Source organism: Hibiscus syriacus, unplaced genomic scaffold (genome assembly GCF_006381635.1).
Source record: "Hibiscus syriacus cultivar Baekdansim isolate YM2019G1 unplaced genomic scaffold, ASM638163v2 tig00111022_pilon, whole genome shotgun sequence".
In the NCBI taxonomy this organism is placed as follows: domain Eukaryota; kingdom Viridiplantae; phylum Streptophyta; class Magnoliopsida; order Malvales; family Malvaceae; genus Hibiscus; species Hibiscus syriacus.
Window position 1 is genome coordinate 3212387 of NW_024062956.1, and position 13228 is coordinate 3225614.

Here is a 13228-nt window from a genome sequence, read left to right on the forward strand (position 1 = left end):
CATCGAATGCAATTGGTGCATCGATACATAAGGAGTGCATCGATGCATCCCCTTAAAATGAAAACATCGAAGGTAATTTATGTATCAATGCATGGGTATTGCATCGATGCACATATTAAAGAATGCATCGATGCACTTATTAAAGAATGCATCGATGCACTGTAGAATGCATCGATGCACTTCAAGGAGAAATTGAAATAGACATTTCTTTTGGTATAAGAAATGATAGATTAGAATATATCAATTGAATACTAATATGTATCAAATTACGATTATATAGATATCAAACACGAACAAGTTCCAGAATGATTATCAAGTTAAGATTCGATCGAAAGCAAAGTTCGGATAGGTCGTCAGAGTAAGATGCGCAAGAAAGAGAAAGAGCTTGGTAGTGTTTTTGGTGATCAGGTGAGTACATGATAGTAAGTATATGTTATGTTAGGGAATTTAGACTTGCGATGAGTCTAATTCCCATATTAGATTACATGAGTACAAAGATACAAGCATGTTGCATAGGATGTTTATGAGTAGATGGATACATATATATATGCATTTAGAAATTAACTGCATCTGTATATATGATTTATATGAATGTATATTGTGTGATAAATTTGATAGCCATGATTTATGTGATAATAAGATGTAGGATTCTGTGATGATAATATATATGAATATAAATGATTAATTAACATGAGATACATGACCATGTGAAAGCAAGAATATGTATATGTGAATGTGTGTTATGAGATAAGAATCATAACTATGAGCTATGTGAAAAAGAATACAAGTAAAAGTGAAAAGTTATGTGATAAGTGATAAGTGAATGTGAATTACATGGAAATATGTTATGTGAAAGTGAACTATGTGCCTACATGAATATGTAAAAAGATGAATAATAATGCCATGTTATATAATAAGAGAGTTATATGTATAGTTGGCATGCCAATAGTCGAGGGTCTATGTGGTCCTTCCAAATATAGTGGTCCTTCGGGACATAGTGGTCATTCGGGACATAATGGTCCTTGGGTACACAGTGGTCCTTCGGGACATAGTGGTCCTATGGGACAAATTCTATGTGCCCCTAGTGGGATTTATACGAGCTGTGGTGACAGCATTGTGCACAACCTCTATGTACTCACATACCTTAAGTTCTCAGTAATGTGCGTGGGCTAACAAAAAATGATAACAATAAAATGTGAGTTGTGATGAGAAATGTGTTACATGTTTTATATTAGGATATATGTGAATGTGTATATGTGTTACAAGAAAGAATGTGTGTTATGGGTTATGGCATTTGTTATGTGATGTACATGAATATATGTTAATATATATATATGAATGAATATCAATGACTCATATGATGATGTAAGAATATGTTATAAGATATAGAATATGAAAATAAGAGATCATATAAACAAGAGATAAGAGATAGAAATGATAATCATATAAGAGTATAAGGAAATATAAATGATGACATGCATGTGTGTATGTAATTGTTACATGAAAAGGTATGTATACAAGTATGACGTTGTATGTAACACCCCCAACCCATACCCGACCCGGATATGAGTCAGAGATATTACATTGACTTTAAAACACAACTCTTAATAAATAATAGTAAAATATTTGATCTTATATTAAGAAAATACAATAATATACATACTGTAATATAAGTTTACCAAAATATTCAGAGCATACACAACTTAACCCTTTAATTACATGCCAACTGCTATTTACATAACATGATGACCTACTGATTAAGTTGCTTCTGATCTGATGGTTGCAGGAGTAATACTGTCAAGCTGCTTCACCTGTCTCGTCTAATTCCTCGGATCCTACGTGTGAAACACTCACACGCTAAGTCATCGACTTAGTGAGGCAATAATAATAACAAGGCAATGTAATGTAATGAAAATGTCAGGATCATATGAGATGAGATGCAAACATGTACTTAATCAATGTAGTATACTTCATCAATATCCATACTTGTAAGCGTATGACTGTAACATTCATGAATCTGTATTAATAAGTTTATTGGCCCATGATAGCATATTGAGAACCTAAGGTATCGGAGTAATGTGAGGTTGTGCACTATGCTGTCACCACAGCTCGTATAAATGCACCGAAGTGCCCCGTAGAATTGCACCATAGTGCCATATAATGATGTCCATAAGGACCACATAGAATTCCTTAAGAATCATATACATATACTATGGATCAAGTATGTGTCTTTCAAGACTTCACACATGTTCCAAAGGATATACATATGTCCTAAAGAACCACGTAGAATTGCACCGTAGTGCCATATAATGATGTCCATAAGGACCACATAGAATTCCTTAAGAATCATATACATATACTAGGGATCAAGTATGTGTCTTTCAAGACTTCACACATGTTCCAAAGAATATACATATGTCCCAAAGAACCGCGTAGACCCTCTACCCTTGGCATGCCAACTATACCTATAGTTCTCATCTACATAACATGGGCTTTTACATTTCACGTAGTCTATATCGCGTAGACATGTAATTTCTTACCTTTTCACATAGCTCATAATTTTTCCCACATATTCATGTCATATAATGCATTTATATGAACTCATGTCATGTCTCATAATACAAAATATGCTCATGTATCAAAATATAAAATCTAGACTTATCACAAGTCTAGAATGTAGGATATTTCTATAATCATGCTATGCATATGCACTCACCTATAGTTCTTTGCCTTTTCCTCGATCGATCCTACTTGTAGATTGTTCCCGAACTCGTGTAGGCTCGGTATCTACATAAACATAATTTTCAAGATGATCATCAGATGTCTATGTCTTGAAATTAAGCTTTAATAGCTTACTAATTTAAGAAATTAATAGCTTAGTCTTTCTTTCTTTTCTTCTCTTTTTTTTTTCTCATGGGGGAATCGGTTCCCCCCTTGGGGGTATCGGTTCCCCTCTAACATTCTGGAATTTCATGTCCGTTGAGGGGGTATCGGTTCCCCCCTTGGGGTATCGATTCCCCTCTAGCATTCTGGAAATTCATATTCATTAAGAGGGTATCGGTTCCCCTTGAATGGGTACCGATTCCCCTAACCCAGAAATCCTATTTTGAGCCCGGAAATCATCTCATTTCAGCTCAAACATACATATTTCAATCCCTTTCATACTCTTAGCTCTCATACACTTACTTAAACTAATTATTATCCATTCAATACCTCTAAAACTAAGAAAACTATTCATCCATATAGAATTGAAGAATCTAACTCAAATTCCAACTTGTTCTAATTTCAATTCTATTACTTCATACTTCTTAATTAGCTTGTTGACAAGTCAAAAATCTTATTCAAACATCAAAAACTCATCCATATCCAAATTTCATCTAAAAACTCATTTTCCAAATCTATCTCTAAAACACTTATCTTGTAGTTTTAATGTCATATAAGCTTTCCTTTAGCTTATATAACATCCAAACTTTCATTTCCAATCTTAAAAATCAAAGAAACTAACAAGGTTCAACTTCTTACCTTTACTTGCAAGCTCCACGTTTGGAGAAGGAAGAGAAGAAGATAAGAAAGAAGGAAGAAGAAATGAGAGAATTCTGGAAACCTAATGCTCCACGTGGGTTCTCATATATCCCCATAACATTTTTTTTAATTATAATTTTTCCTTACAAATGACCATTTGGTCCTCACCTTCATTTCATATTTACTAACCTTTATTTTTAAACTATATAATTATTCTACTTTAATCACCAAATGTTGAAACTTTGCAAATTAATCACTAACCCGGCATGGAGGATGTTACAAATCTCTCCCCCTTAAGAAAATTCGTCCTCGAATTTTTCATTGCACGAACAAATGAGGGTATTGATGTCGCATATCCTCTTCACGCTCCCACGTTGCTTCTTCTACTCTGTGATTTCTCCACAACACTTTGACCAAAGGAATAGTCTTGTTCCTCAATTGCTTAACTTCATGGGCTAAAATTTGAATCGGTTCTTCCTCATAAGTCATATCCGGTTGTACCTCGATCTCTTCTGGATTTACAATATGGGAGGGATCCGATCGATATCTTCGAAGCATTGAAACGTGAAAGACATCATGTATCTTTTCCATCTCAGGTGGTAAAGCTAGCTGATATGCTACCGGTCCTACTCTCTTTACAATCTCATAAGGTCCAATAAACCGGGGACTCAATTTTCCTTTTCGACCAAATCTCAACACCTTCTTCCATGGGGACACTTTTAAAAACACTTTATCTCCAACTTGAAATTCAATTTCTTTCCTTTTAAGATCAGAATAGGACTTTTGCCGATCAGAGGCCACTTTGAGGTTATACTGAATTTCTCAAACTTTTTGTTCTACATCTTGAATTAAATCCGGACCAAGAACACTTCGGTCTTTGAGTTCATACCAATTTAATGGAGTACGACATTTTCTTCCATATAATGCTTCATATGGGGCCATCTTTATACTAGACTGATAACTATTGTTGTAAGCGAACTCTGCCAGCGGTAAATACTTTTCCCATGATCCTTTAAATTCCATTACGCATGCTCTCAACATATCTTCCAATATCTGAATAGTTCTCTCTGATTGCCCATCAGTCTGAGGATGAAAAGCCGTACTAAAGTTTAAACGAGTCCCCAACGCTCCATGCAAAGATTTCCAGAATCTAGAAGTGAATTGAGGGTCTCGATCAGAGACTATGGAAACAGGTACTCCATGCAATCTAATAACTTCTCTAATATACAGTTCTGCATACTTTTCCATAGAGAAATCCGTTCTAACAGGGAGGAAATGCGCTGACTTAGTTAATCGATCAACAATTACCCAGATTGATTCTCTTTTGTTCGGAGTCAAGGGTAACCCCGAAACAAAATCCATCGTAACATTTTCCCATTTCCATTGAGGAATGAAAAGCGGTTGCAATAATCCTGATGGAACTTGATGCTCGGCTTTGACTTGTTGACATATCAAACACTTAGACACAAATTTGGTGATGCTTCGCTTCATCCATGACCACCAAAATCGATCCTTCAAATCCATATACATCTTGGTTCCACCCGGGTGCATCGTTAACGGACTGCAATGAGCCTCTGTTAATATTTCTTTCTTCAAGTCGTCATTGTCGGGTATAACAATTCTTCCTTTACAATATAGATTTCCATCTGACTTAATCTCAAAGTCTTTAATCTCTTTGTTCTTTACTTGTTCAATTCTTTTCAAACACATTTCATCTTTACCTTGCAATTCTCCTATTCGTTCTAACCATGCTGGTTTAAGGGTTAATTCCGCACAAAGACCACCATCTCCCGTTAAAGATAATCTTGCATCCATAGCTCGTAAAGCTGCAAACGTATTTCTACTCAGAGCATCTGCTACCACATTAGCCTTTCCGGGATGATAGTCAATTATCACATCATAATCCTTTAAGAACTCTACCCATCTACGTTGCCTCAAATTCAATTCTTTTTGAGTCATCAGGTACTTCAGGCTCTTATGATCCGTATATAAGTAACAACGCTCCCCATAAAGATAATGACGCCAAATCCTGAGAGCGAATACTACAGCAGCCATTTCTAAATCATGAGTGGGGTAATTCCTTTCATGTGGTTTCAACTGTCTCGATGCGTACGCTACCACTTTTCCTTCTTGCATTAATACACACCCCAACCCGTTATGGGATGCGTCACTGTATACTACAAAATTCTTGCCAGATTCCGGTTGAACCAATATCGGAGTTTCCGTCAGAATTCTCTTTAAAGCTTCGAAGCTTTCTTGACATTCAGAAGTCTAAAAAAATGGTACGTTCTTTCTCATTAGCTTTGTTAGAGGCAGCACAATCATAGAAAAATTCTTAACGAATCTTCGATAGTAACCGGCAAGTCCAAGAAAACTCCGAACTTCAGACACATTCTTAGGAACTTCCCAATCCATTATAGCTTTAACTTTCTGAGGGTCTACTCTAATCCCAACTGCCGAGATCACATGCCCTAAGAAAATTACTTCGTCTAGCCAAAATTCACATTTAGACAATTTCGCATAGAGATTTTTATCCCTGAGAATTTGCAAAACTAGCCTCAAATGTGTGCTGTGCTCTTTAATGGACTTCGAGTAAACCAGTATGTCATCAATAAAGACAACAACAAACTGGTCCAGATAGGGCTGAAAAATCCTGTTCATGAGATCCATGAAAGCAGCAGGTGCATTCGTTACTCCGAATGGCATTACGATGAATTCATAATGACCATATCTCGTTCTGAAAGCTGTTTTCGGAATATCTTTCTCCTGGATCTTCAATTGATGATAACCCGAACGTAGATCAATCTTCGAAAATACCGAAGCTCCTTTTAGTTGATCAAACAAGTCATCAATGCGCGGAAGTGGATACTTGTTCTTGATGGTCACCTTATTGAGCTGTCGATAGTCAATGCAAAGACGCATTGATCCATCCTTCTTTTTAACAAATAACACCGGAGCTCCCCAAGGTGACACACTTGGTCGAATAAATCCTTTCTCTAGCAACTCTTGTAATTGATTCTTTAACTCTTGCAATTCTTTCGGAGCCATTCGATAAGGTGCCATTGCAATCGGAGCTGTTCCCGGCATTATTTCAATTTGGAATTCTACCTCTCTATCCGGAGGTAATCCTGGCAATTTAGCAGGAAAAACATCAGGGAACTCTCGAACTATTGGAATTTCCTCTAACCTTTTCTCTTGAGCTCTTGAATCAATCACATTTGCAAGAAAACCCTGACATCGTTGTAGCAATAATTTCTTGGCAGACATCACTGATATTACATTTGCTAAAGGATTAAACTTTTCACTGCTCACACTTATCTCTATTCCTTCTGGACTTTTCAGAGTTACCTTTTTCAATCTGCAACTAACATCTCCATAATAACGGAACAACCAATCCATTCCCAGAATCACTTCAAACTCGTCAAAGGGTAATTCCATCAGATTAGCAGGGAATTCAATTCCCTGAACCTTTATGGGACACCCCTTACAGACTTTATTCACCCGGGCACTATGGCCTAACGGAGTTGTTACTATAATCTCATTACTCGTAGCTTCTAAGGGAATCCCCAACTCCTTTACTAACTTACTTGTAATATAAGAATAATTAGAACCCGGATCAATCAGTACCAATACTAATTTATCATACAACTGAAAAGTACCTGCTATAATATCAGGGTCATCACGGTCTTCACTTGTCTTTAGGTTGTATACTCGAGCAGTGGATCGAACTTCAGGTTGAGCAGAGAATTCAGACGAGTTCCTTCCTCTGCCTCTTCCTCGTCCTCTTTGTGAGGAAGAACCAGCTCTTCCAGATGGTGCCGGCTCACCAACAATCAATGGACAATCCCGGACAAAATGTCCGGCATCTCCACATCGAAAACAAGTCCCAGCTGCCATACGACAAGCTCCATAATGGTTTTTCCCATAATGCTGACACTGTCTCCCTTGACCCAGAGTAGATCTCCCAGCACCAGATTCCACTGACTGCGTCTGTCTAGGTCTTGCCTGACTTGCTCCCCTAGCAGACGATGCAACTGATTCTGATCTAGTTTGTGATTGAAATCCTGAGTCGCTTCCCCTTTTTGTTGGTACTGAGCTAGAAGAAGTAGTCGTCCTCTTTGATGTCTGAACTCTTGAGTCCCCAAATCGTTCATTCTGAGCCCTTTCAAGAGCTTTTGCACGATTGATCACCTCCTGGAACGAGGACAGGTTTAATACTATCAACATTTCTTTAAGTCTAGGGCGCAAGCCCTCCACGAACCATTCACAAGCATCTTTCTCAGTAGGCACAAGCTCAGCTGCAAACCTGCTCAGCTTATTAAACTCACATTCGTACTCATATACAGAGCGGCTCATCTGCTTCAAATTCATAAACTCATGCTTCATTTGTCGGATAAACTGATCTTCAATATACTTGTTTTTAAATTCTTCTAAAAACAAAGACCAAGTCAACTGGTCGGTTGACATCCTCATGGTGACGTTCGTCCACCATATCCTCGCCTGACCCCTCAATAAAGACACAGCTCCATCTAATTTCTCCACTTCGGAACAGTGGAGACCATCTAACATGATTTTCAAATCATTCAACCAAAGATCCGCTGACACTGGACCTTCCTCAGCTTCTCCCTTAAATTCGGGAGCTCCTAAACTTCTCAACTCTTTTGCTACATTAATTCTTGGAGTTAGTGGAGCATGAGGTTGAAGACGCGTCAGAATAGCGTCTAACGTTCTGAAGAACGTATCTTGATCTTGCACAGGCACTCCTTGAGATGCCTGTTCTTCACCTTGCCTGGCCAGGGCAGGTGAATTACTGCTTTCAGCATGCCTATCTTCTCCCACTTCACTTCGGGAGCTATTATGTCCGGACATCTAATAAGAATAAACACATTATTCTATTAGCAAAACAGCATACTCATACTATACCAGATCAGAAGTTCTCGCTATTTGTTGGCATGTATTCCATTTAAAGACTCTATAGACTCTGGTTTATGCCTAGAATCGGCTAAACCATAGCTCTGATACCATTAAATGTAACACCCCCAACCCATACCCGACCCGGATATGAGTCAGAGATATTACATTGACTTTAAAACACAACTCTTAATAAATAATAGTAAATATTTGATCTTATATTAAGAAAATACAATAATATACATACTGTAATATAAGTTTACCAAAATATTCAGAGCATACACAACTTAACCCTTTAATTACATGCCAACTGATATTTACATAACATGATGACCTACTGATTAAGTTTCTTCTGATCTGATGGTTGCAGGAGTAATACTGTCAAGCTGCTTCACCTGTCTCGTCTAATTCCTCGGATCCTACGTGTGAAACACTCACACGCTAAGTCATCGACTTAGTGAGGCAATAATAATAACAAGGCAATGTAATGTAATGAAAATGTCAGGATCATATGAGATGAGATGCAAACATGTACTTAATCAATGTAGTATACTTCATCAATATCCATACCTGTAAGCGTATGACTGTAACATTCATGAATCTGTATTAATAAGTTTATTGGCCCATGATAGCATATTGAGAACCTAAGGTATCGGAGTAATGTGAGGTTGTGCACTATGCTGTCACCACAGCTCGTATAAATGCACCGAAGTGCCCCGTAGAATTGCACCGTAGTGCCATATAATGATGTCCATAAGGACCACATAGAATTCCTTAAGAATCATATACATATACTATGGATCAAGTATGTGTCTTTCAAGACTTCACACATGTTCCAAAGGATATACATATGTCCTAAAGAACCGCGTAGAATTGCACCGTAGTGCCATATAATGATGTCCATAAGGACCACATAGAATTCCTTAAGAATCATATACATATACTAGGGATCAAGTATGTGTCTTTCAAGACTTCACACATGTTCCAAAGAATATACATATGTCCCAAAGAACCGCGTAGACCCTCTACCCTTGGCATGCCAACTATACCTATAGTTCTCATCTACATAACATGGGCTTTTACATTTCACGTAGTCTATATCGCGTAGACATGTAATTTCTTACCTTTTCACATAGCTCATAATTTTTCCCATATATTCATGTCATATAATGCATTTATATGAACTCATGTCATGTCTCATAATACAAAATATGCTCATGTATCAAAATATAAAATCTAGACTTATCACAAGTCTAGAATGTAGGATATTTCTATAATCATGCTATGCATATGCACTCACCTATACTTCTTTGCCTTTTCCTCGATCGATCCTACTTGTAGATTGTTCCCGAACTCGTGTAGGCTCGGTATCTACATAAACATAATTTTCAAGATGATCATCAGATGTCTATGTCTTGAAATTAAGCTTTAATAGCTTACTAATTTAAGAAATTAATAGCTTAGTCTTTCTTTCTTTTCTTCTCTTTTTTTTTCTCATGGGGGAATCGGTTCCCCCCTGGGGGTATCGGTTCCCCTCTAACATTCTGGAATTTCATGTCCGTTGAGGGGGTATCGGTTCCCCCCTTGGGGTATCGATTCCCCTCTAGCATTCTGGAAATTCATATTCATTGAGAGGGTATCGGTTCCCCTTGAATGGGTATCGATTCCCCTAACCCAGAAATCCTATTTTGAGCCCGGAAATCATCTCATTTCAGCTCAAACATACATATTTCAATCCCTTTCATACTCTTATTTCTCATACACTTACTTAAACTAATTATTATCCATTCAATACCTCTAAAACTAAGAAAACTATTCATCCATATAGAATTGAAGAATCTAACTCAAATTCCAACTTGTTCTAATTTCAATTCTATTACTTCATACTTCTTAATTAGCTTGTTGACAAGTCAAAAATCTTATTCAAACATCAAAAACTCATCCATATCCAAATTTCATCTAAAAACTCATTTTCCAAATCTATCTCTAAAACACTTATCTTGTAGTTTTAATGTCATATAAGTTTTACTTTAGCTTATATAACATCCAAACTTTCATTTCCAATCTTAAAAATCAAAGAAACTAACAAGGTTCAGCTTCTTACCTTTACTTGCAAGCTCCACGTTTGGAGAAGGAAGAGAAGAAGATAAGAAAGAAGGAAGAAGAAATGAGAGAATTCTGGAAACCTAATGCTCCACGTGGGTTCTCATATATCCCCATAACATATTTTTTTTAATAATTTTTCCTTACAAATGACCATTTGGTCCTCACCTTCATTTCATATTTACTAACCTTTATTTTTAAACTATATAATTATTCTACTTTAATCACCAAATGTTGAAACTTTGCAAATTAATCACTAACCCGGCATGGAGGATGTTACATTGTATTACATGATATGTACATGCATTTAATAGTTTACATATGGATTTATATGTCTCACTAAGTCTATGACTTAGCATGTGAGTGTTTCACACGTAAGCTCAAGAAAGCAGGAAGAGAAACTATGAGGAGCAAGACAGGTTAGTTTCTCCTTACTGAAGGTCAGATCAGAACATAAATGAATAACATGTATTTTGTTATATAGAATCTAGTTGGCATGTAGTTAAAAGATTTGTATTAGATACGCTCTGATCAGTTTTGTAAAACCATATGTTTTATATCATAGAAAGTAAATGGTTTTATTAGAAATATCAAACTGAATCTTGGGTATTTTGTAAAAGTAAATATTTTGAGAAGTCAATGTGACACCTCAGACTCGTATCCGGGTCGGATACGGGTTGGGGTATTACATTTAATGGTATCAGAGGTAAGGTTTAGCCGATTCTAGGCTTTAACCGAAGTCAAATAAGGTTTAAAAATGTGTACATGCCAACTAAAAGTGAAAATTTCTGATCTGATAGTGTAAGGAGTATGTTGTTTTGCTAATAGAATAAGATTTGTATGATATTGTAGGAATTGATTATAGAAATTTTCAAAGTAAAGTAAATCGATAGCTGACAAATCTGATGGTGATAGTATTTCACCTGCCCTGGCCATGCAGGATGAAGAGCAGAAACCTCAGAAGGTGTCTTATAAGATTAAAGGTTGATTTGAGAAAGTTGAAATCATATTAGAATAGTGATAGAAGATCTTTATTGTTTTGAATCGGTAAAGCTATATGGATTAGTTTTGTTAGTATGTGGATAAGATAGAATATGGTGAACAAGTGTCACCATAAGAGCGTAAAAAGATCAAATGATGTGGTGAGAATTGGTAGAAGAGCTCAAGAATAAGTGCACACAGAATAGTGTTGTAATAAGAAAAAGTGTGGATATTATAAGAGATTGCATTTTATAAGGAAAAAATTAGCGTTGGCTAACAAGAATATGTGATGGGAATGTACTGGAAGTATAAGATTGTAAGATATTGTCAGGATATGATAACCAAATATGAAATGGATCTGGATACAGTTGTATATTTGAGTAAAGCTAGGGATTGATAAGAAGAGTTTGAGAATGTGTATATCGATAATTAGTTTATAAGACAAAGGAAGTCATAATGTTGAGTTGAACAACGGAAATTTCAGGATGTATGAGAATAGAGGTGAAATTTACAAGTTAAGTAAACGAATTTTGAGATAATTTCGATTGGAAAGGATGTATATGGTTGGTTCTCTAGATTGAACAGATGTTATTGACTAGATATCAGAGTAAAAGTGATAGAGTTATAGGATTGGAGGAAAAGATAAAGTTGAGTCAATCAATTATGATGTGAATCTGAATATAGTTGTGTATTCTGATCAGATAGCTATGATGTAGAAACGAAGATAAGCATTTGCATGGAACCTTAAAGAAGGAAAATACAAGTATAATAAATGATAAAGAATGAAGTTTTGTATAAGAAATGAGTTATAAAAGTTATGAGGATGTAATGAAGATTGGTACATAGAGATGAGTATAGAAGATAAGACAATAGTATGTGAATATGAAAGGAAAGATATGATTTATGTATAAGGAATAAATAAAGGAATAATGGAATAAAGAAATGAAAGGAATTGAATTAAAGGATCAGATATGATAAAGGTTATATGGAAGTGTAGATGATAATTTTGATATAGAAGTAAGAAAAGTGTGCAAGGTGATGTGAAAAGATTCTTTAAAATGTATGTTGAATCGTATTTAAAGAAGATTTAAGGTCGTATTCTTAGTTAAATGATGATGGAAAACGAATTTGGTTATTATAAGGTAGTTAGAGATGGATTTATAATGTTGAGTGATGAAAATGAATGTTATTGTCTATATAATGAGTGACATTATATGGATTTTAGAAATGTCAAAGGAAAATGCATAATCGAATGACATAAAAGACATAAATGGATTGAGGTTATGGGTTACTGTGTATATGATAAGTGACAGTAGATACATGTATAAAGAAAATCGACAATTGAAGAAATAAAAGAAGGAAAGATTAAGTAAAGGAATTAGCATGAGAACATTAGAAGATATGTTCTTATTGATATGTTCAATGAAAATTCGAGGACGAATTTTCTTTAAAGGGGAGGAGATTTGTAACATCCTCAATACCGGGTTAGTGATCAAATTGTAAAGTTTCAGAATTTGGTAACTAGAGTAGAACCATGGATTAGTTCAATGATTTATTTGGAAATAAATCATGAAAGTTGTTAGTAATTATAAGATGAATTGAAGGGCAAAAGGGTCATTTGACAATGAAGATTTTTATTTTTCTTATAAGATAAGGAAATCACGTGGGAAGATAGAAAAGGTTCCAGAGTTCTCTTCTCTTATCTTCTTCC